Raw genomic sequence first — 24,517 nt, 5'->3', positions numbered from 1 at the left:
GTACCTAGTGGCATCCTATACGTGGCTATTGGACTTTGCTATAGTCCCACTAGTGCCAAGACATTTGCAGAGCGCATCTGCCTGCGTTGCACACTCCAACTAATTATAAGTAAGCCATTATACTAGCAAACACTCAGTGTACCTAGTGGCATCCTATACGTGGCTATTGGACTTTGCTATAGTCCCACTAGTGCCAAGACATTTGCAGAGCGCATCTGCCTGCGTTGCACACTCCAACTAATTTTAACTTAGCCATTATACTAGCAAACACTCAGTGTACCTAGTGGCATCCTATACGTGGCTATTGGACTTTGCTATAGTCCCACTAGTGCCAAGACATTTGCAGAGCGCATCTGCCTGCGTTGCACACTCCAACTAATTATAAGTAAGCCATTATACTAGCAAACACTCAGTGTACCTAGTGGCATCCTATACGTGGCTATTGGACTTTGCTATAGTCCCACTAGTGCCAAGACATTTGCAGAGCGCATCTGCCTGCGTTGCACACTCCAACTAATTTTAACTTAGCCATTATACTAGCAAACACTCAGTGTACCTAGTGGCATCCTATACGTGGCTATTGGACTTTGCTATAGTCCCACTAGTGCAAAGACATTTGCAGAGCACGTCTGCCTGCATTGCACACTCCAACTTTTTTAAACTAAGCAATTTTACTAGCAAACACTCAGTGTACCTAGTGGCATCCTATACGTGGCTATTGGACTTTGCTATAGTCCCACTAGTGCCAAGACATTTGCAGAGCGCATCTGCCTGCGTTGCACACTCCAACTAATTATAAGTAAGCCATTATACTAGCAAACACTCAGTGTACCTAGTGGCATCCTATCTGTGGCTATTGGACTTTGCTATAGTCCCACTAGTGCCAAGACATTTGCAGAGCGCATCTGCCTGCGTTGCACACTCCAACTAATTATAAGTAAGCCATTATACTAGCAAACACTCAGTGTACCTAGTGGCATCCTATACGTGGCTATTGGACCTTGCTATAGTCCCACTAGTGCCAAGACATTTGCAGAGCGCATCTGCCTGCGTTGCACACTCCAACTAATTATAAGTAAGCCATTATACTAGCAAACACTCAGTGTACCTAGTGGCATCCTATACGTGGCTATTGGACCTTGCTATAGTCCCACTAGTGCCAAGACATTTGCAGAGCGCATCTGCCTGCGTTGCACACTCCAACTAATTATAAGTAAGCCATTATTATTATTATTATTATTATTTATTATTATAGCGCCATTTATTCCATGGCGCTTTACAAGTGAAAGGGTATACGTACAACAATCATTAACAGTACATAACAGACTGGTACAGGAGGAGAGAGGACCCTGCCCGCGAGGGCTTACAGTCTACAGGGAATGGGTGATGGTACAATAGGTGAGGACAGAGCTGGTTGCGCAGTGGTCTACTGGACTGAGGGCTGTTGTAGGTTATAGGCTTGTTGGAAGAGGTGGGTCTTGAGGTTCCTCTTGAAGCTTTCCACGGTAGGGGAGAGTCTGATGTGCTGAGGTAGAGCATTCCAAAGTATGGGGGATGCACGGGAGAAATCTTGTACGCGATTGTGGGAAGAGGTGATAAGGGAGGAGCAGAGAAGGAGATCTTGTGAGGATCTGAGGTTGCGTGCAGGTAGGTACCGGGAGACTAGGTCACAGATGTAGGGAGGAGACAGGTTGTGCATGGCTTTGTATGTCATAGTTAGTGTTTTGAACTGGAGTCGTTGGGTGATGGGAAGCCAGTGAAGGGATTGGCAGAGTGGCGAGGCTGGGGAGTAGCGAGGGGAGAGGTGGATTAAGCGGGCCGCAGAGTTTAGGATAGATTGGAGGGGTGCAAGAGTGTTGGAAGGGAGGCCAGAGAGCAGGAGGTTGCAGTAGTCGAGGCGGGAGATGATGAGGGCATGCACTAATGTTTTTGCTGATTCTTGGTTAAGGAAAGCACGGATCCGGGAGATGTTTTTGAGTTGTAATCGGCATGAGGTGAAGAGGGCTTGGATGTGTGGCTTGAAGGATAGAGCAGAGTCGAGGGTCACTCCAAGGCAACGAGCTTGTGAGACTGGGGAGAGTAAGCAACCATCGAGTTTGATGGAAAGGCTTGTTGGAGGAGATGAGTGAGGAGGAGGAAAGACAATGAATTCTGTTTTGTCCATGTTAAGTTTTAGGAATCGCACAGAGAAGAAGGATGAAATAGCAGACAGACATTGTGGGATTCTGGTTAGTAGAGAGGTAATGTCAGGTCCATTATACTAGCAAACACTCAGTGTACCTAGTGGCATCCTATCTGTAGCTATTGGACTTTGCTATAGTCCCACTAGTGCCAAGACATTTGCAGAGCGCATCTGCCTGCGTTGCACACTCCAACTAATTATAAGTAAGCCATTATACTAGCAAACACTCAGTGTACCTAGTGGCATCCTATACGTGGCTATTGGACCTTGCTATAGTCCCACTAGTGCCAAGACATTTGCAGAGCGCATCTGCCTGCGTTGCACACTCCAACTAATTATAAGTAAGCCATTATACTAGCAAACACTCAGTGTACCTAGTGGCATCCTATACGTGGCTATTGGACTTTGCTATAGTCCCACTAGTGCCAAGACATTTGCAGAGCGCATCTGCCTGCGTTGCACACTCCAACTAATTATAAGTAAGCCATTATACTAGCAAACACTCAGTGTACCTAGTGGCATCCTATACGTGGCTATTGGACTTTGCTATAGTCCCACTAGTGCCAAGACATTTGCAGAGCGCATCTGCCTGCGTTGCACACTCCAACTAATTATAAGTAAGCCATTATACTAGCAAACACTCAGTGTACCTAGTGGCATCCTATACGTGGCTATTGGACTTTGCTATAGTCCCACTAGTGCCAAGACATTTGCAGAGCGCATCTGCCTGCGTTGCACACTCCAACTAATTTTAACTTAGCCATTATACTAGCAAACACTCAGTGTACCTAGTGGCATCCTATACGTGGCTATTGGACTTTGCTATAGTCCCACTAGTGCAAAGACATTTGCAGAGCACGTCTGCCTGCATTGCACACTCCAACTTTTTTAAACTAAGCAATTTTACTAGCAAACACTCAGTGTACCTAGTGGCATCCTATACGTGGCTATTGGACTTTGCTATAGTCCCACTAGTGCCAAGACATTTGCAGAGCGCATCTGCCTGCGTTGCACACTCCAACTAATTATAAGTAAGCCATTATACTAGCAAACACTCAGTGTACCTAGTGGCATCCTATCTGTGGCTATTGGACTTTGCTATAGTCCCACTAGTGCCAAGACATTTGCAGAGCGCATCTGCCTGCGTTGCACACTCCAACTAATTATAAGTAAGCCATTATACTAGCAAACACTCAGTGTACCTAGTGGCATCCTATACGTGGCTATTGGACCTTGCTATAGTCCCACTAGTGCCAAGACATTTGCAGAGCGCATCTGCCTGCGTTGCACACTCCAACTAATTATAAGTAAGCCATTATACTAGCAAACACTCAGTGTACCTAGTGGCATCCTATACGTGGCTATTGGACCTTGCTATAGTCCCACTAGTGCCAAGACATTTGCAGAGCGCATCTGCCTGCGTTGCACACTCCAACTAATTATAAGTAAGCCATTATTATTATTATTATTATTATTTATTATTATAGCGCCATTTATTCCATGGCGCTTTACAAGTGAAAGGGTATACGTACAACAATCATTAACAGTACATAACAGACTGGTACAGGAGGAGAGAGGACCCTGCCCGCGAGGGCTTACAGTCTACAGGGAATGGGTGATGGTACAATAGGTGAGGACAGAGCTGGTTGCGCAGTGGTCTACTGGACTGAGGGCTGTTGTAGGTTATAGGCTTGTTGGAAGAGGTGGGTCTTGAGGTTCCTCTTGAAGCTTTCCACGGTAGGGGAGAGTCTGATGTGCTGAGGTAGAGCATTCCAAAGTATGGGGGATGCACGGGAGAAATCTTGTACGCGATTGTGGGAAGAGGAGATAAGGGAGGAGCAGAGAAGGAGATCTTGTGAGGATCTGAGGTTGCGTGCAGGTAGGTACCGGGAGACTAGGTCACAGATGTAGGGAGGAGACAGGTTGTGCATGGCTTTGTATGTCATAGTTAGTGTTTTGAACTGGAGTCGTTGGGTGATGGGAAGCCAGTGAAGGGATTGGCAGAGTGGCCAGGCTGGGGAGTAGCGAGGGGAGAGGTGGATTAAGCGGGCCGCAGAGTTTAGGATAGATTGGAGGGGTGCAAGAGTGTTGGAAGGGAGGCCAGAGAGCAGGAGGTTGCAGTAGTCGAGGCGGGAGATGATGAGGGCATGCACTAATGTTTTTGCTGATTCTTGGTTAAGGAAAGCACGGATCCGGGAGATGTTTTTGAGTTGTAATCGGCATGAGGTGAAGAGGGCTTGGATGTGTGGCTTGAAGGATAGAGCAGAGTCGAGGGTCACTCCAAGGCAACGAGCTTGTGAGACTGGGGAGAGTAAGCAACCATCGAGTTTGATGGAAAGGCTTGTTGGAGGAGATGAGTGAGGAGGAGGAAAGACAATGAATTCTGTTTTGTCCATGTTAAGTTTTAGGAATCGCACAGAGAAGAAGGATGAAATAGCAGACAGACATTGTGGGATTCTGGTTAGTAGAGAGGTAATGTCAGGTCCATTATACTAGCAAACACTCAGTGTACCTAGTGGCATCCTATCTGTAGCTATTGGACTTTGCTATAGTCCCACTAGTGCCAAGACATTTGCAGAGCGCATCTGCCTGCGTTGCACACTCCAACTAATTATAAGTAAGCCATTATACTAGCAAACACTCAGTGTACCTAGTGGCATCCTATACGTGGCTATTGGACCTTGCTATAGTCCCACTAGTGCCAAGACATTTGCAGAGCGCATCTGCCTGCGTTGCACACTCCAACTAATTATAAGTAAGCCATTATACTAGCAAACACTCAGTGTACCTAGTGGCATCCTATACGTGGCTATTGGACTTTGCTATAGTCCCACTAGTAAAAAGACATTTGCAGAGCACGCCTGCCTGCATTGCACACTCCAACTTTTTTAAACTAAGCAATTATACTAGCAAACACTCAGTGTACCTAGTGGCATCCTATACGTGGCTATTGGACTTTGCTATAGTCCCACTAGTGCCAAGACATTTGCAGAGCGCATCTGCCTGCGTTGCACACTCCAACTAATTATAAGTAAGCCATTATACTAGCAAACACTCAGTGTACCTAGTGGCATCCTATACGTGGCTATTGGACCTTGCTATAGTCCCACTAGTGCCAAGACATTTGCAGAGCGCATCTGCCTGCGTTGCACACTCCAACTAATTATAAGTAAGCCATTATACTAGCAAACACTCAGTGTACCTAGTGGCATCCTATACGTGGCTATTGGACTTTGCTATAGTCCCACTAGCGCCAAGACATTTGCAGAGCGCATCTGCCTGCGTTGCACACTCCAACTAATTATAAGTAAGCCATTATACTAGCAAACACTCAGTGTACCTAGTGGCATCCTATACGTGGCTATTGGACCTTGCTATAGTCCCACTAGTGCCAAGACATTTGCAGAGCGCATCTGCCTGCGTTGCACACTCCAACTAATTATAAGTAAGCCATTATACTAGCAAACACTCAGTGTACCTAGTGGCATCCTATCTGTGGCTATTGGACTTTGCTATAGTCCCACTAGTGCCAAGACATTTGCAGAGCGCATCTGCCTGCGTTGCACACTCCAACTAATTATAAGTAAGCCATTATACTAGCAAACACTCAGTGTACCTAGTGGCATCCTATACGTGGCTATTGGACTTTGCTATAGTCCCACTAGTGCCAAGACATTTGCAGAGCGCATCTGCCTGCGTTGCACACTCCAACTAATTATAAGTAAGCCATTATACTAGCAAACACTCAGTGTACCTAGTGGCATCCTATACGTGGCTATTGGACTTTGCTATAGTCCCACTAGTGCCAAGACATTTGCAGAGCGCATCTGCCTGCGTTGCACACTCCAACTAATTTTAACTTAGCCATTATACTAGCAAACACTCAGTGTACCTAGTGGCATCCTATACGTGGCTATTGGACTTTGCTATAGTCCCACTAGTGCCAAGACATTTGCAGAGCGCATCTGCCTGCGTTGCACACTCCAACTAATTATAAGTAAGCCATTATACTAGCAAACACTCAGTGTACCTAGTGGCATCCTATACGTGGCTATTGGACTTTGCTATAGTCCCACTAGTGCCAAGACATTTGCAGAGCGCATCTGCCTGCGTTGCACACTCCAACTAATTTTAACTTAGCCATTATACTAGCAAACACTCAGTGTACCTAGTGGCATCCTATACGTGGCTATTGGACTTTGCTATAGTCCCACTAGTGCCAAGACATTTGCAGAGCGCATCTGCCTGCGTTGCACACTCCAACTCATTATAACTAAGTTGCATTGTCAGGGATATTTATTCTTTATTATTCTGCTGTTAATAAAGCTAGACCACCACTGCAATCTTCACCACCTCTCAATTTTTACTACCACATTTTCAGTCCACAATCTTGTCGCAATCAACATGAGTGGCAAAATGACAGATGCTGGTGGAAAGGGGAAGAGGCGTGGTGGAAAAGGCAAAAAAGGTTTTGTCTGTGGGGAAAGTGCAGCAGCACTGAATACACGTTCAGAGACAACGCTGGCAGCTGGACACGACAAAATCTCCAAGGCGTAACTGGAGAGCTCTGGCCATTTTTCTAGGTTTGAAGCCCAAAAGGAGCAAGGCTCCAGTTGCACAGTCATGGCATCGATGTTCATTTGGAGATACTCCTGTATCATCCTCTCCAGCCGTTGAGTATGTGTCAGACTTGTTGTCTCTGGTGGCCTTGCAAAAGAGGGTCTAAAAAAATTATGAAAAGATTCCATAAAATTGCTGTTACCGGCACCAGATACGGTCCTACTGGTACGGGTAGACTGTTGAAGATGACGAGACCGTCCCATGTTTGTCAAGTTACAACTGGGAGATTCCCTCCCTGCACCTGCACGGTTGTTTGGTGGAAAAGCCGAGCTAAGATCGAGTAACAGCTTCTGCTGATACTCCTGCATACGTGCGTCCCTTTCTATGGCTGGAATTATGTCACAAAATTTGGACTTGTACCGGGGATCTAATAGTGTGGCAATCCAGTAGTCATCATCACTAGTGATGAGCGAGTACTAAAAAGCTCGGGTGCTCGAAGCTCGGGCCGAGCCTCCCAAGATACTCGTGTACTCGGCCCGAGCAACGAGCCCAATGTTATCCTATGGGAGACCCGAGTATTTTTGTGAAATGACCTCCCGGCAGCATGGAGAAACCCTAAAAATGGCACAAAAGTCTCAGAAGAGTGCTCAAATGACATGGCAACAGCATGGGGAAGACCCCTTGAAGCATTTATCACTCAAAAGTCACAGCTGTGAACAATTTTGTCCGCGTTTTACGCCATTTTTACGGACTCACCAGAAAACCTTCCAAAATGACCCCAAAATGATTTTTCATGGCGGAAATGTTAAGGGCACATACCCAATAGTGAGATAGATCTGGTGTATGTTACTTTTTGAGATTAATACATGAAAGATTTTAAGTGAAAACATTGTGTGGCACTCCGATGTCCCTGAGAAGAGACGTACATGAAGGCCTCTTGAGTCTAATGTGCCCATTTTGAGGAAGTGAGTCTTTGTAGTATTTTCCTTTGCCAGGGCAGTCCAAAATTGTGAGGTTCACCAATGCCCCTGCATACAGACGTGCATGAGGGCCTCAAAACATTAAGTGTCCATTGTCAGGAAGTGGGTGTATTATAGTATAGCCCTTAGGCAGGGCAGCCAAAAATTGGGAGGCTCCACATTGTCCCTGGATAGAGACGTGCATGATGGCCTTTAAACCTGAAGTGCCCATTGTAAGGAAGTGGGTCTATTTCAGTATAGCCCTTTGCCAGGGCAGCCAAAAATTGGGAGGCTCCACGTTGTCCCTGGGTAGAGACGTGCATGATGGCCTCAAAACATTAAGTGTCCATTTTAAGGAAGTGGGTGTATTTCAGTATAGCCCTTAGGCAGGGCAGCCAAAAATTGGGAGGCTCCACATTGTCCCTGGGTAGAGACGTGCATGAGGGCCTCAAAACATTAAGTGTCCATTTTAAGGAAGTGGGTGTATTTCAGTATAGCCCTTTGCCAGGGCAGCCAAAAATTGGGAGGCTCCACATTGTCCCTGGGTAGAGACGTGCATGATGGCCTCAAAACATTAAGTGTCCATTTTAAGGAAGTGGGTGTATTTCAGTATAGCCCTTAGGCAGGGCAGCCAAAAATTGGGAGGCTCCACATTGTCCCTGGGTAGAGACGTGCATGAGGGCCTCAAAACATTAAGTGTCCATTTTAAGGAAGTGGGTGTATTTCAGTATAGCCCTTAGGCAGGGCAGCCAAAAATTGGGAGGCTCCACATTGTCCCTGGGTAGAGACGTGCATGAGGGCCTCAAAACATTAAGTGTCCATTTTAAGGAAGTGGGTGTATTTCAGTATAGCCCTTAGGCAGGGCAGCCAAAAATTGGGAGGCTCCACATTGTCCCTGGGTAGAGACGTGCATGAGGGCCTCAAAACATTAAGTGTCCATTTTAAGGAAGTGGGTGTATTTCAGTATAGCCCTTTGCCAGGGCAGCCAAAAATTGGGAGGCTCCACATTGTCCCTGGGTAGAGACGTGCATGATGGCCTCAAAACATTAAGTGTCCATTTTAAGGAAGTGGGTGTATTTCAGTATAGCCCTTAGGCAGGGCAGCCAAAAATTGGGAGGCTCCACATTGTCCCTGGGTAGAGACGTGCATGAGGGCCTCAAAACATTAAGTGTCCATTTTAAGGAAGTGGGTGTATTTCAGTATAGCCCTTTGCCAGGGCAGCCAAAAATTGGGAGGCTCCACATTGTCCCTGGGTAGAGACGTGCATGAGGGCCTCAAAACATTAAGTGTCCATTTTAAGGAAGTGGGTGTATTTCAGTATAGCCCTTTGCCAGGGCAGCCAAAAATTGGGAGGCTCCACATTGTCCCTGGGTAGAGACGTGCATGATGGCCTCAAAACATTAAGTGTCCATTTTAAGGAAGTGGGTGTATTTCAGTATAGCCCTTAGGCAGGGCAGCCAAAAATTGGGAGGCTCCACATTGTCCCTGGGTAGAGACGTGCATGAGGGCCTCAAAACATTAAGTGTCCATTTTAAGGAAGTGGGTGTATTTCAGTATAGCCCTTAGGCAGGGCAGCCAAAAATTGGGAGGCTCCACATTGTCCCTGGGTAGAGACGTGCATGAGGGCCTCAAAACATTAAGTGTCCATTTTAAGGAAGTGGGTGTATTTCAGTATAGCCCTTAGGCAGGGCAGCCAAAAATTGGGAGGCTCCACATTGTCCCTGGGTAGAGACGTGCATGAGGGCCTCAAAACATTAAGTGTCCATTTTAAGGAAGTGGGTGTATTTCAGTATAGCCCTTTGCCAGGGCAGCCAAAAATTGGGAGGCTCCACATTGTCCCTGGGTAGAGACGTGCATGATGGCCTCAAAACATTAAGTGTCCATTTTAAGGAAGTGGGTGTATTTCAGTATAGCCCTTAGGCAGGGCAGCCAAAAATTGGGAGGCTCCACATTGTCCCTGGGTAGAGACGTGCATGAGGGCCTCAAAACATTAAGTGTCCATTTTAAGGAAGTGGGTGTATTTCAGTATAGCCCTTTGCCAGGGCAGCCAAAAATTGGGAGGCTCCACATTGTCCCTGGGTAGAGACGTGCATGAGGGCCTCAAAACATTAAGTGTCCATTTTAAGGAAGTGGGTGTATTTCAGTATAGCCCTTAGGCAGGGCAGCCAAAAATTGGGAGGCTCCACGTTGTCCCTGGGTAGAGACGTGCATGAGGGCCTCAAAACATTGTTCCCATTGCAAAGGAGCGGGTCTCCTGTCGTTGTAATGTCCATTCTGCAAAGAATGGGCGAAAAAATTTACCACTGGGGGTATACCTGAAACAAAGACCTAACTATTGTAACGGTCATCATGATGGCGCATGAGGAGAAGGAGGAGCAGTCCAGCGATTATCCAAAGTCGAGAAGTGTACCCATGGGTGAGTGGAGGTACATGGCAAACTTTAAATTCCGCTCTCATTTGCTGGTGGTGTGGTGAAGTCTGGCCCAATCCAACCCTTGTTCATCTTTATCAGAGTCAGCCTGTCAGCATTTTCAGTTGACAGGCGGGTGCGTTTATCTGTAATGATTCCACCTGCGGCACTAAAAACACGCTCTGACAAAACGCTAGCAGCAGGGCAGGCCAGGACTTCCAAGGCGTAGAGAGCCAATTCATGCCACGTGTCCAGCTTGGATACCCAATAATTGTAAGGCACAGAGGAATGTCGGAGTACAGTTGTTCGATCTGCAAGGTACTCCTTCAGCATCTGGGCAAACTTAGGATTTCTTGTGGCACTACCCCGCACCTCAGGGGCTGTGGTACGTGAGGGGCTGAGAAAACTGTCCCACATCTTAAAGACTGTTCCCCTACCTCTGGCGGATTGGACTTGTGCCTCTCTCGGCTGTACGCCTCGGTTGTCCACTGATTCCTGACCTATGCCGCTAGCGTTTTGGGAGGGGAATGCTTTGCCTACTTCCGTGAGTATGGCCTTCCGAAACTGCTGCATTTTGGTTGACCTCTCCTCCACGGGAATAAGAGACAAAAAGTTCTCCTTGTAGCGTGGGTCTAACAGTGTTACCAACCAGTAATGATTGTCGGCCAAGATGTTCTTAACGCGAGGGTCACGAGACAGGCAGCTTACCATAAAGTCAGCCATGTGCGCCAGACTCTTAACAGCCAGGACTTCAGTAGCCTGACCAACAAGATGACTGAACATGCTGTCCTCCTCCTCCTCCTCCTCCTCCTCCTCCTCATCTACCCTGTCCTCTGGCCAGCCACGCTGAATCGAGGATATGACTGGTGTGCATGTCATATCCTCAATTTGGCCGGAGAGTTGCTCCATGTCTTCATCCTCCTCCTCGTCATAGTCCTCCACTGCACGTTGTGATGAGACGAGGCTGGGCTGTGTGTTATCACCCACACCCACTACTGTTTCTTGCTGCAACTCATCGCGCTCCGCCTGCAATGCATCATGTTTGTTTTTCAGCAGGGACCGTTTTAGAAGGCAGAGTAGCGGTATGGTGACGCTAATAATGGCGTCATCACCACTCACCATCTTGGTGGAGTCCTCAAAGTTTTGGAGGATGGTACATAGGTCTGACATCCATCTCCACTCCTCAGGTGTTATGTGTGGAGTTTGACCCATTTCCCGACGGCTTAGGTGATGCAGGTACTCAACAACTGCCCTCTTCTGCTCACATATCCTGACCAACATGTGCAGAGTTGAATTCCAACGCGTGGGGACATCACACACCAGTCTGTGAGCCGGAAGATGCAAACGGCGCTGAAAGCCGGCAAGGCCGGCTGAAGCAGTAGGTGACTTTCGAAAATGTGCAGACAGGCGGCGAACTTTTACCAGCAGATCAGACAGCTCTGGGTATGACTTTATAAACCGCTGAACCACGAGGTTGAGCACATGGGCCACGCATGGAACATGTGTCAGCTGGCCTCGCCTCAAAGCCGCCACCAGGTTCCGGCCATTGTCACAAACGACCTTTCCTGGCTTTAGGTTCAGAGGTGTGAGCCAGTGATCTGCCTGCTGTTTCAGAGCTGTCCACAGCTCTTCTGCATTGTGGGGTTTGTCACCTATGCAGATTAGCTTCAGCACAGCCTGTTGCCGCTTCGCCGAGGCAGTGCTGCAGTGCTTCCAGCTTGTGACTGGTGTGGAGGGCACAGTGGATGAGGATGCGCAGGAGGAGGAGGAGGCTGAAGAGCATGACATTCCGGAGCTGTAGAGTGTGGGTGAAACACTGACTGAGGTAGGGCCTGCAAACCTTGGTGTGGGAAGGACGTGTTCCGTCCCTCGCTCAGACTGGGTCCCAGCTTCCACAATATTAACCCAGTGTGCCGTCAACGAGATGTAGCGGCCTTGCCCACAAGCACTTGTCCACGTGTCTGTGGTTAGGTGGACCTTGGGTGAAACAGCGTTGTTCAGGGCACGTGTGATGTTTTGTGACACGTGGTTATGCAACGCGGGGACGGCACACCGGGAGAAATAGTGGCGGCTGGGGACCGAGTAACGTGGGACAGCTGCCGCCATCAGGTCACGGAATGCTTCTGTCTCCACCAGCCTAAAAGGCAACATTTCCAGCGCAAGCAGTCGCGAAATGTTAGCATTTAGAACTGTGGCATGTGGGGTGTTGGCAGTGTATTTGCGCCTGCGTTCAAAGGTTTGCTGAATGGATAACTGAACGCTGCGCTGGGACAAGGACGTGCTTGATGATGGTGTTCTTTCTGCGTAGGCAACTGCAGGTGCAGGAGTGGAGGAGGCTTGTTCGCAGGCAGCATGGACAGAGGATTGGCTCGCATGCACAACCAGCGAAGACGTAGCAGTGACATCAGCAAGCACTGCTCCTCGACTCTGTTGTACTTCCCACAAAGTCGGGTGCTTGGCTGACATGTGCCTGATCATGCTGGTGGTGGTCAGGCTGCTAGTTTTGGTACCCCTGCTGATGCTGGCACGGCAGGTGTTGCAAATGGCCTTTTTTGAATCATCTGGATCCAACTTAAAAAACTGCCAGACTCGTGAAGACCTAACATTTGTACAGGCACCTTGTGTCGTCGTGTTGTTCCGGGGAACGGTTGCCTGACTTCTGCCTGGGGCCACCACCCTGCTTCTTACTGCCTGTTGTGATGCTACGCCTCCCTCCCCCTGTGCACTGCTGTCCTCGCTCTGCATATCCTCCTGCCAGGTTGGGTCAGTTACTGGATCATCCACCACGTCGTCTTCCTCTTCCGCACCCTGCTCCTCCTCCTGACTTGCTGACAATTGTGTCTCATCATCGTCCACCACTTGTTGAGACACGTTGCCAACTTCGTGAGAACGTGGCTGCTCAAATATTTGGCCATCTGTACAGACGATCTCCTCATGACCCACTTCAATATGAGCTGGCGAGAGGCCAGAATGTGTGAATGGAAACGTGAACAGCTCTTCCGAGTGTCCAAGTGTGGGATCATTAATGTCCGAGGAGGACGTGTACTCAGCCTGGTGGTAGGAAGGAGGATCAGGTTCAGAAATGTGCGGTGCAGTATCACGGCTACTGACACTTGACCGTGTGGAAGACAGAGTGTTTGTGGTGGTGCCAATCTGACTGGAAGCATTATCCGCTATCCAACTAACAACCTGTTGACACTGGTCTTGGTTCAAGAGCGGTGTACTGCTGCGGTCCCCAAGAATTTGGGACAGGACGTGCGAGCGACTAGATGTGGCCCTTTGTTGTGGCGAAATTAGAGCTTGCCCACGACCTCGGCCTCTGCCTGCACCACCATCACGTCCACTTCCTTGTTCCTTGCCAATGCCCTTGCGCATTTTGCAATGCTGTGCACTGCTGACGTGTATATTCACTACTTGTGCGTTATATCAAAGTTTCTGGAAATTGCACACAAGTGCACCTGTACGCTGCCACCGACAGGCACACACGTGCGGTTTTTAAATGCAAGCACGGACGCACTAAGAACCTAACAGGTTTTAGGAGCAAAAATTAATGACGAGAACTCTGACACTATCAGCCACTGCTGACTGACGTGTATTATACACTACACTTGTGCGTTATATAATAGTTTGGTAAAAACGCACACAAGTGCACCTGTACGCTGCCACCGACAGGCACACACGTGCGGTTTTTAAATGCAAGCACGGACGCACTAAGAACCTAACAGGTTTTAGGAGCAAAAATTAATGACGAGAACTCTGACACTATCAGCCACTGCTGACTGACGTGTATTATACACTACACTTGTGCGTTATATAATAGTTTGGTAAAAACGCACACAAGTGCACCTGTACGCTGCCACCGACAGGCACACACGTGCGGTTTTTAAATGCAAGCACGGACGCACTAAGAACCTAACAGGTTTTAGGAGCAAAAATTAATGACGAGAACTCTGACACTATCAGCCACTGCTGACTGACGTGTATTATACACTACACTTGTGCGTTATATAATAGTTTGGTAAAAACGCACACAAGTGCACCTGTACGCTGCCACCGACAGGCACACACGTGCGGTTTTTAAATGCAAGCACGGACGCACTAAGAACCTAACACAGGTTTTAGGAGCAAAAATTAAGAACTCTGACACTATCAGCCACTGCTGACTGACGTGTATTATACACTACACTTGTGCGTTATATAATAGTTTGGTAAAAATGCACACCAGTGCACCTGTACGCTGCCACCAACAGGCACACACGTGCGGTTTTAAAAACCAAGCACGGACGCAATAATAACCTAACACAGGTTTTAGGAGCAAAAATTAAGAACTCTGACACTATCAGCCACTGCTGACTGACGTGTATTATACACTACACTTGTGCGTTATATAATAGTTTGGTAAAAACGCACACCAGTGCACCTGTACGCTGCCACCAACAGGCACACACGTGCGGTTTTAAAAACCAAGCACGGACGCAATAATAACCTAACACAGGTTTTAGGAGCAAAAATTAAGAACTCTGACACTATCAGCCACTGCTGACTGACGTGTATTATACACTACACTTGTGCGTTATATAATAGTTTGGTAAAAACGCACACCAGTGCACCTGTACGCTGCCACCAACAGGCACACACGTGCGGTTTTAAAAACCAAGCACGGACGCAATAATAACCTAACACAGGTTTTAGGAGCAAAAATTAAGAACTCTGACACTATCAGCCACTGCTGACTGACGTGTATTATACACTACACTTGTGCGTTATATAATAGTTTGGTAAAAACGCACACCAGTGCACCTGTACGCTGCCACCAACAGGCACACACGTGCGGTTTTAAAAACCAAGCACGGACGCAATAATAACCTAACACAGGTTTTAGGAGCAAAAATTAAGAACTCTGACACTATCAGCCACTGCTGACTGACGTGTATTATACACTACACTTGTGCGTTATATAATAGTTTGGTAAAAACGCACACCAGTGCACCTGTACGCTGCCACCAACAGGCACACACGTGCGGTTTTAAAAACCAAGCACGGACGCAATAATAACCTAACAGGTTTTTTTGGGGAGCGACAATTACAGTACAGACAAGTCAGACACTATCTGGACTGTTTTACACTGTGTACACCAGCCCCAGATATGAAGGCTGGTATACGGTCACCACTACCCTGCCTGCCTGCCTGCCTGTATACTGCTACAATAGTCCTGACAAGGACTCTTTTGGTCACTAGCCTGTATTCAGACCTGGCTATACCCTGCCTGTATATAGCAACAATAGTCCTGAGAAGGACTCTGCTACTGTACGCCGACCTGGCTATACCCTGCCTGCCTGTATACAACTAGAATAGTCCTGAGAAGGACTTTTGGTCACACTGTTTGCAGCCCTGCAACTGAAAAAGCTATAAAGGGCCGCAAAGCTTTCCCTGAATCAGCGACACTCTCCCTACACTCACTGTCAGAATAGCTGTGAGCAGAGCACAGCGCGCCGGCCTATATAAAGGCTCGGTGACGCTGTGCAGGCCGGCCAATCACTGCAATTCCACAACTAACAGGGCTGTGGCATTGCAGTGGTCTGCCAGCCAATCCCTGCATGAGGGCTGGCTCTCAAAAGAGCGCCAACATGCAGAAATGAAGACCACGAGTAAAGCACGAGTATCGCGAGATTACTCGGTCCCCGCCGAGCAGCCCGAGTACAGTGATACTCGTGCGAGTACCGAGTAGTGACAAGCATGCTCGCTCATCACTAATCATCACTTCTAATTTTGACAATACGACTGTCATGTTGGAGGTAGTGCAACAAAAAGGCACTCATGTGTCTTGCGCAGCCATGCGGACCAAGTCCACGCTGTGTTTGTGGCATAGAGGTGCTACCCGTTCTTTCTTCCTCTGACATCTCCCCCCAACCTCTTTCAACTGAAATTTGACCAAGGTCTCCCTCATCCGCTGAGTCTTCCATGTCCATGGACAGTTCGTCCTCCATTTCTTCATGTTCTCCTGCACCTTGCTCAACATTTCGCCTGCTACTATGCGCCCTTGTCGATCCCTGTTCCCCATGGTCCCATGCCTGCTGCGTTGGTGATGATGAACGTCTGGACCTTGGTGATGTTGTTGTCCCTTGCGCATATGAATCCTCCTGTAGTTCCTCCCCTTCATGTTGTCCCACCCCCTGACTCCGAATAGTGTTTAGCGTGTGCTCCAGCATGTAAATGACTGGAATCGTCATGCTGATAATGGCATTGTCAGAGCTAAACATATTCGTCGCCATGTCGAAACTGTGCAGAAGGGTGCATAGGTCCTTGATCTGAGACCACTCCATCAGGGTGATCTGCCCCACCTCTGCATCTCGTTGGCCCAGGCTATACGTCATGACGTATTGCACCAGGGCTCTGCGGTGCTGCCACAGTCGCTGTAACATGTGGAGAGTTGAATTCCAGCGTGTCGCCACATCGCATTTCAGGCGATGAACCGGCAGGCCGAAAGACTTCTGGAGCGATGCAAGTCGCTCTGCTGCGGCGCTTGAACGGCGGAAGTGAGCTGACAGTTTTCGTGCCCTGTTCAGAAGGCCATCTAGGCCGGGATAGTGTGTTAAAAATTGCTGGACGACAAGGTTCAACACGTGAGCCATACAAGGTACGTGTGTCACAATGCCCAGGCGAAGTGCCGCACCCAGGTTTGCAGCATTGTCGCACACGGCCTTACCAGGCTGCAGGTTGAGTGGAGACAACCATTTATTAAACTCGGACCGCAGAGCTGACCACAACTCCTCAGCTGTGTGACTCTTATTCCCAAGACATGTCAAGCTAAAGACCGCCTGATGCCGTTACGCTCTGCTGCCAGCATAGTAATGAGGCGTGCGTGATTCCTTCTGCGCAGTGAGAACGCTGGTGGCCTGACCAGGCAGGCTTGGGGCGGAGGTGGAGGACCCAGATGAGGTGGAGGATGCAGAAGCTGTGGCGGAACTTGGACAGACAGAGGATTGACACACAAGTCGTGGGGACGGCAAGACTTGTGCAGCAGACCCTTCACCATCTATCACCATAGTTACCCAGTGCCCAGTCAGCGACATGTAACGTCCCTGTCCATGCTTACTGGTCCAAGTATCGGTGGTGAAATGCACCCGTTCACACACAGAGTTTCTCAAGGAAGCGGTGATGTTGTGTGCGACATGCTGGTGTAGCACGGGCACACCTTTCTTAGAGAAGTAGTGGCGACTAGGCATCTGGTACTGGGGCACAGCGACAGACATAAGGTCTCTAAAATCCTGTGTGTCCACTAGGCGGAAAGGCAGCATTTCGGTAGCCAACAGCTTACAGAGGGATAGAGTCAACCTCTTAGCTTTGTCATGGGTCGGAGGAAGTGGCCTTTTATTTGACCACATCTGAGGGACAGAGATCTGGCTGCTGTGTGTAGACGGTGTTGAGTAGGGTGTCCCTGGAAAAATGCAGGTTTGTGAGGAAAGTGCAGGCGGAGACATGATGTTGCCTTCATCCAACGTTGGTGCTATCGATGTCTGAGAGAGCTGTACACACTCACTTGTTTCCCCTTCCAAACCAACTGACGACCTTACAAGCAAACTGCCTGTTGCGGTTACAGTGGTGGAAGTTTGGCGTGGAAAAACAGGTGTGACAGCTGTCCCCACAGTCCTAGAAGATGAAGAGCGCGCGGATGCACTGGAAGGGGCGGGCGGTGGATGGTTCGCTCTTGCAGCATTGCAGCACAGTGAGCTTCCCACCGGGACCTATGATATTTATTCATGTGACGATTCATGGAAGAAGTTGTCAAACTGCTGAGGTTTTGACCTCTACTAAGAGAATCATGACAAATTTTACATATCACATGATTTGGGCGATCTTTTTCTATGTCAAAAAAGGACCAGGCTAGGCAAGGCTTAGAGGCCATGCGACCTGTTGATCCACCCCGAATAATGCTCATAGGCAGAGTGGTGGCTGAGGATGCAGTTGTAGACGTGCTACCAGTGCTCCGACTCTGTCCAGGAAGGCGCAAGGTAACTTCGTCGTCGGTTGCATCCTCCTCCACCGCCTCTGTTGACCTCCTCGAGTGCCTGACTGGGGGTTGACAGTAGGTGGGATCTAGAACTTCATCATCAATTGTTGTGTTTGCACTCCCCTCCCCCTCAGACCGAGCCTCTTCTTGCCCTGACCGAATATTTAAGTTGTCATCCCAATCGGGTATCTGCGTCTCATCTTCATCAGTATGTTCCTCATTGTCTATAACCACAGGTGTTACAGTTTGTGACAAAGGGTCAACATTATGCTCAGAAACTTGGTCCTCACGGCCTGAATCAGAGTCACAAAGGTTCTGGGCATCACTGCAGACCATTTCCTGTTCTGTACTCACTGTAGCTTGGGAGCAGACCTCTGATTCCCAGGCTATAGTGTGACTGAACAGCTCTGCAGACTCAGCCATCTCAGTTCCACCATACTGTGCAGGGCTGATGGAGACTTCAGAGCTGGGAGAAATCAAGTGTGATTGGGATGACAACTCAGAGGACTGGTGTTTTTTGGATGCGGTACTTGAAGTGGCTGAGAGGGCACTTGTTGGACCACTTGAGATCCATTCAAGCATTTTCCTTTTTTGCCCATCATCTACCTTTCTTCCTGTTGTTCGTGTCCGTAAAAAAGGGAGCACATCGGATTGTCCACGGTAAGTAGTAGACATCTTACTTTTGCTGGTAGATGGTCTATCTTCAGCAGATGATAATGGAGCTTTGCCACTTTCCCCACAGACAAAACCTTTTTTGCCTTTTCCACCACGCCTCTTCCCCTTTCCACCAGCATCTGTCATTTTGCCACTCATGTTGATTGCGACAAGATTGTGGACTGAAAATGTGGTAGTAAAAATTGAGAGGTGGTGAAGATTGCAGTGGTGGTCTAGCTTTATTAACAGCAGAATAATAAAGAATAAATATCCCTGACAATGCAACTTAGTTATAATGAGTTGGAGTGTGCAACGCAGGCAGATGCGCTCTGCAAATGTCTTGGCACTAGTGGGACTATAGCAAAGTCCAATAGCCACGTATAGGATGCCACTAGGTACACTGAGTGTTTGCTAGTATAATGGCTAAGTTAAAATTAGTTGGAGTGTGCAACGCAGGCAGATGCGCTCTGCAAATGTCTTGGCACTAGTGGGACTATAGCAAAGTCCAATAGCCACGTATAGGATGCCACTAGGTACACTGAGTGTTTGCTAGTATAATGGCTTACTTATAATTAGTTGGAGTGTGCAACGCAGGCAGATGCGCTCTGCAAATGTCTTGGCACTAGTGGGACTATAGCAAAGTCCAATAGCCACGTATAGGATGCCACTAGGTACACTGAGTGTTTGCTAGTATAATGGCTAAGTTAAAATTAGTTGGAGTGTGCAACGCAGGCAGATGCGCTCTGCAAATGTCTTGGCACTAGTGGGACTATAGCAAAGTCCAATAGCCACGTATAGGATGCCACTAGGTACACTGAGTGTTTGCTAGTATAATGGCTTACTTATAATTAGTTGGAGTGTGCAACGCAGGCAGATGCGCTCTGCAAATGTCTTGGCACTAGTGGGACTATAGCAAAGTCCAATAGCCACGTATAGGATGCCACTAGGTACACTGAGTGTTTGCTAGTATAATGGCTTACTTATAATTAGTTGGAGTGTGCAACGCAGGCAGATGCGCTCTGCAAATGTCTTGGCACTAGTGGGACTATAGCACAGTCCAATAGCCACAGATAGGATGCCACTAGGTACACTGAGTATTTGCTAGTATAATGGCTTACTTATAATTAGTTGGAGTGTGCAACGCAGGCAGATGCGCTCTGCAAATGTCTTGGCACTAGTGGGACTATAGCAAGGTCCAATAGCCACGTATAGGATGCCACTAGGTACACTGAGTGTTTGCTAGTATAATGGCTTACTTATAATTAGTTGGAGTGTGCAACGCAGGCAGATGCGCTCTGCAAATGTCTTGGCACTAGTGGGACTATAGCAAAGTCCAATAGCCACGTATAGGATGCCACTAGGTACACTGAGTGTTTGCTAGTATAATGGCTTACTTATAATTAGTTGGAGTGTGCAACGCAGGCAGATGCGCTCTGCAAATGTCTTGGCACTAGTGGGACTATAGCAAGGTCCAATAGCCACGTATAGGATGCCACTAGGTACACTGAGTGTTTGCTAGTATAATGGCTTACTTATAATTAGTTGGAGTGTGCAACGCAGGCAGATGCGCTCTGCAAATGTCTTGGCACTAGTGGGACTATAGCAAAGTCCAATAGCCACGTATAGGATGCCACTAGGTACACTGAGTGTTTGCTAGTATAATGGCTAAGTTAAAATTAGTTGGAGTGTGCAACGCAGGCAGATGCGCTCTGCAAATGTCTTGGCACTAGTGGGACTATAGCAAAGTCCAATAGCCACGTATAGGATGCCACTAGGTACACTGAGTGTTTGCTAGTAAAATTGCTTAGTTTAAAAAAGTTGGAGTGTGCAATGCAGGCAGACGTGCTCTGCAAATGTCTTTGCACTAGTGGGACTATAGCAAGGTCCAATAGCCACGAATAGGATGCCACTAGGTACACTGAGTGTTTGCTAGTATAATGGCTTACTTATAATTAGTTGGAGTGTGCAACGCAGGCAGATGCGCTCTGCAAATGTCTTGGCACTAGTGGGACTATAGCAAGGTCCAATAGCCACGAATAGGATGCCACTAGGTACACTGAGTGTTTGCTAGTATATATGGCAAAATTATAGATGGAAAGGGAGAAGGGGAGGGGGGGAGAGAGGAGGCTGTAATTGACTACAAGGGTATGAGTTATGAGTGATCATAGGGATAGTGTTACATAAGTGGAAATACCTATGGAGGACCGGATGTGTAAGCGCATACCTTATACAAACCTATAGAGTGCTGATGGGTGAGAGTGTGATGTTAGATATAAGACATCCTATAGTGAATAGTGAGCCGTAATCAAGTGCAACAGGGATATTTCACGTGACTATGGGAACATGGAAGGTAAAGAAAGGGGAGAAAAAACTGTTAGACAAGGTAATCAGACATAATGTAACCAGTTGATCAGACATGACAAACATGACAAATAAAAAACAAGGAAGAATGGAACTCCATACATAGTGGAACCATATATAGTGTGAACACGAAAAAGAACCGGGCGTTAGAAAAAATGTGCACGGCCCAATGAATCAAGTCGGTTCTTCATATTCATGGTTTAAGCCCTTGGGTTCCAACGTGCCCAGAGTATATATCCAGAAAGATTCCCTTTCTTTGAGCTTCCTAATTCTATTGCCTCCTCTGCGTATGGCTGGGACATGTTCGATGACTTGGAATCTTAATTGGGCCACTGTGTGATTATGCGTCACAAAATGGTGTGGGACTGGTAATAGAATCTGCTTACAATGTATTGTTGACTTGTGCTTAGCACAAAAAAGGGAATCTTTCTGGATATGTACTCTGGACACATTAAAACCCAAGGGCTTAAACCGTGAATATGAAGTACAGACTTGATTCATTGGGCCGTGCACCATGTCACCATGTGTGCAATTGCATTGTCCAATGGCTCACAATGGTTATGCGTTTTCATTGGATGGATAATCGAAGCCATGTTTTTTTCCTTTCTCTTGGGTTTGTTGTGTGAGTAGCCTATAGGATTAAGTTAGTTACCGCAGGCAGTGGATTTAGCTTCCTGTCTTTGGTCCAGTGGTAGATTGATTGTTTGGTCTATGAGCTGTTATGGGTTTTAATCCAGGTGAATGCCCATGGGCTGCCTATAACTGTGTGAAATATGTAGTTTTACTGGGCTGGGATGAGAGAATCCATCGAAGCATGGTGTAGGGATTGTGGTTCCTGTGTGCTAAGAAGAAAGGCTAGCACCAGCCAGAAAGCCCCATTACAGCCAATAATCAACCGCTAGCCGCTGGAACTCGTTGCTCTAGATCATGTCAAACTCTCACCAAGCAGGAATAGATACATTAGCCCACCATCCCACCCAAAGAGCAACTTCTGCTGCGCAGCTGGCTTTCTAGGCAGCAGCGCTATTGTGATGTCAGCGGGGGACATTGTGACAAGCCAGTGTTCCGTCACTTCATGTTGTGCACTGTTCAAACGGAAAATACATCAACAGGCAGACTACAGAAAAGCTTACTGACAAAGGATAGAGAGGGGCTTTCTCAGAGGGCTTTTTACAGTTTGTCTATTCCCAATTAGCCGTTTAAGTATGCTTAATGAAAGTACTAATTCTTTCATAGGCCGCCCATTCTTAGTATTTGACGTTCCTTATATTGCGGTATCAGGCTTCGCAGCAGGTTGCAAAACATTCATCACCCATGACTGTCCCCAATTGGGCTCAGAAGCTAAATGTCTATCATGACCTCTCTTTTTGAAAGTCCAAGAGCAAGCAAACTCTTCCTCCAGGAGAGGGAGCCAACAGATCACTAAAGACATTGCTCAAAGAAAACACCGAAAAACAATGGAAGCTTTAATTGGAGTGGAATCTGATAGACAGCACCTGATGCCAAGTCTGCATCTTCTAACACCTGCAGTCACTGCAGCAGCTGAATCCAATGTGTCCAAAAGGGATCTATTCTATTCAATTGCAAATGATCTAGATAAGACTGAGAATAAGATACTGCACGGGACATAGCAGAGTTGGTCAAGTTGAGTGGAGATGAGTTTGCTATTTGGCACAGCTTTTGCATCAATAAAGCAAGTAAAAGGTGTGAAAGATAAAAAAAAAGGGTGAAAGTGTGAAAAGTGAATTGGCCAAATTGAGGTGCATATAAAGTTTTTGCTTTCTTTCAATTCACTAATGAGGCTCATTTGAATCAGGTGAATTGAGTTCTGCTTTTGGAAACTCGGTTAAGAAGGGGTGCACCGGTCCTGGAGGTACTGCAATACCAGGTCAATGCGTGGAGTGGACAGAGCAAGATTTTTTCCATCTCCTTGTTCTAAAAATCCATTTAATATATGGTCCCTAGAGAGGGGACGTATCAGATATTAAACTGATAAGAACAGATTTAATTTTTTTTTTTTCTGTTTATCAGTAGGACTTCAAAATAACAAAGGTGATCGCCTCCCGTTGCCTGGGAACCGTCCAGGCACAAGAGGGCTATGTGTCACCAGAAGGCGCACACACTCCCTCAAGGCCGGCAGACGTGCAATCCCAGGCACCTTCCAGTACCGACCAAGGTAGCGTCCTCCGAAACTACACTTGATCTTAGCCAAAAGGCCGAGAAGCTATAACCCGAATTGGTTACGGCCTTGAGTGGCACCCTGGCCTATACCGGACACATCTTAGGGAGAGGGAGACAAACCCACGCCTACAGAAGACATTTTGTCACCCAAGCCAAACCCTTGAAAAGGCTGTTTTGCAGAGCAAAAACAAGGAGAATGGTACTTTTTGCAGCCGCCGCCCACTGCAATGAATCTGAATAACTCCTCCTTTTGGGCACAAGCACCTCCCCTCCCCCTTGCAGTCTTTCCAATTCATGATACAAAAAGACGGACGGACAGGACAGGACAGGACCATCTGCCTGACTTTCCGTCACTGCCACCCTTTGCCATCCTTGCCCGTAGAAAGCCCTTTCATCATCCCCAAACCCTAATCTTTTCCCTTCCCTTCCCAGCTGCGTCTCACTCCCTTTCATTAGGAAGTGAGCGCAGCCTTTTCTCCGTTCTGCACATGCGCGACGTTAAACACAAATGCGCATGCGTGCGTTCCATTAGCCTCACTGCATTCCACTCCCATACAGGAAGTGGGCACAGCTATTACTACGGTCGCACATAAAAGAACCCACGGCCACCACTGCACATAGCTGACTCCACCACAGGACACCCACTTCTACACCAACGCAGGTAAGACAGGATCGGCACCTCTATGCTCCCGTTACAATCAGGCTCAGTCACCATGTGATAACGCTCTCAACTCTTTAGTTGCAGGCTCCCCTTGCTTCACCTCCACTGGCTGTGCTGCCATTTCCTCTCCCACCTGGAAGTTATACTTTATTCCACTATTTTCCTGTTTCTCTCTTCCCCCTTTTCCCATAACCTACTTTTATCTGCATTTGTGGGGTATCTATATGCTATTTACATCATAGTTTTATTCATTAATATGGAAGGGAAGAGTGCCCATGAGAGTGTTGAACTGCGGAGAGCAAAAGATTAAGCTGCTCCGATTTGCCACCATTGATAAGCTGTTCTCAGTAGATACACATGCTATCCAAACAGCAGCATCCACCATTGCTTCAGCCCACCCATTCAGTGACAGCTCACCAAGTCAGCCAGAGGAGTGGTGTAAGGAATTACACGTAGGCACTGACTCCACACCTTCACATCACAAGAAGGGGGTCTACAGGCTAGTGCAAGAATACGAGCAAGTCTTCAGCAAACATCC

General features: G+C 47.6%; 1 pseudogene; it reads right to left on the bottom strand.

The window, feature by feature from the left end:
- Nucleotides 1–22,988: 22,988 nt before the first annotated feature.
- On the bottom strand, nt 22,989–23,194 carry LOC142265969 (U2 spliceosomal RNA; annotated as a pseudogene).
- Nucleotides 23,195–24,517: the final 1,323 nt, after the last annotated feature.

The sequence above is a fragment of the Anomaloglossus baeobatrachus genome, unplaced genomic scaffold (genome assembly GCF_048569485.1).
Source record: "Anomaloglossus baeobatrachus isolate aAnoBae1 unplaced genomic scaffold, aAnoBae1.hap1 Scaffold_2800, whole genome shotgun sequence".
NCBI lineage: Eukaryota > Metazoa > Chordata > Amphibia > Anura > Aromobatidae > Anomaloglossus > Anomaloglossus baeobatrachus.
This window is presented reverse-complemented; position numbering and strand designations above follow the sequence as displayed.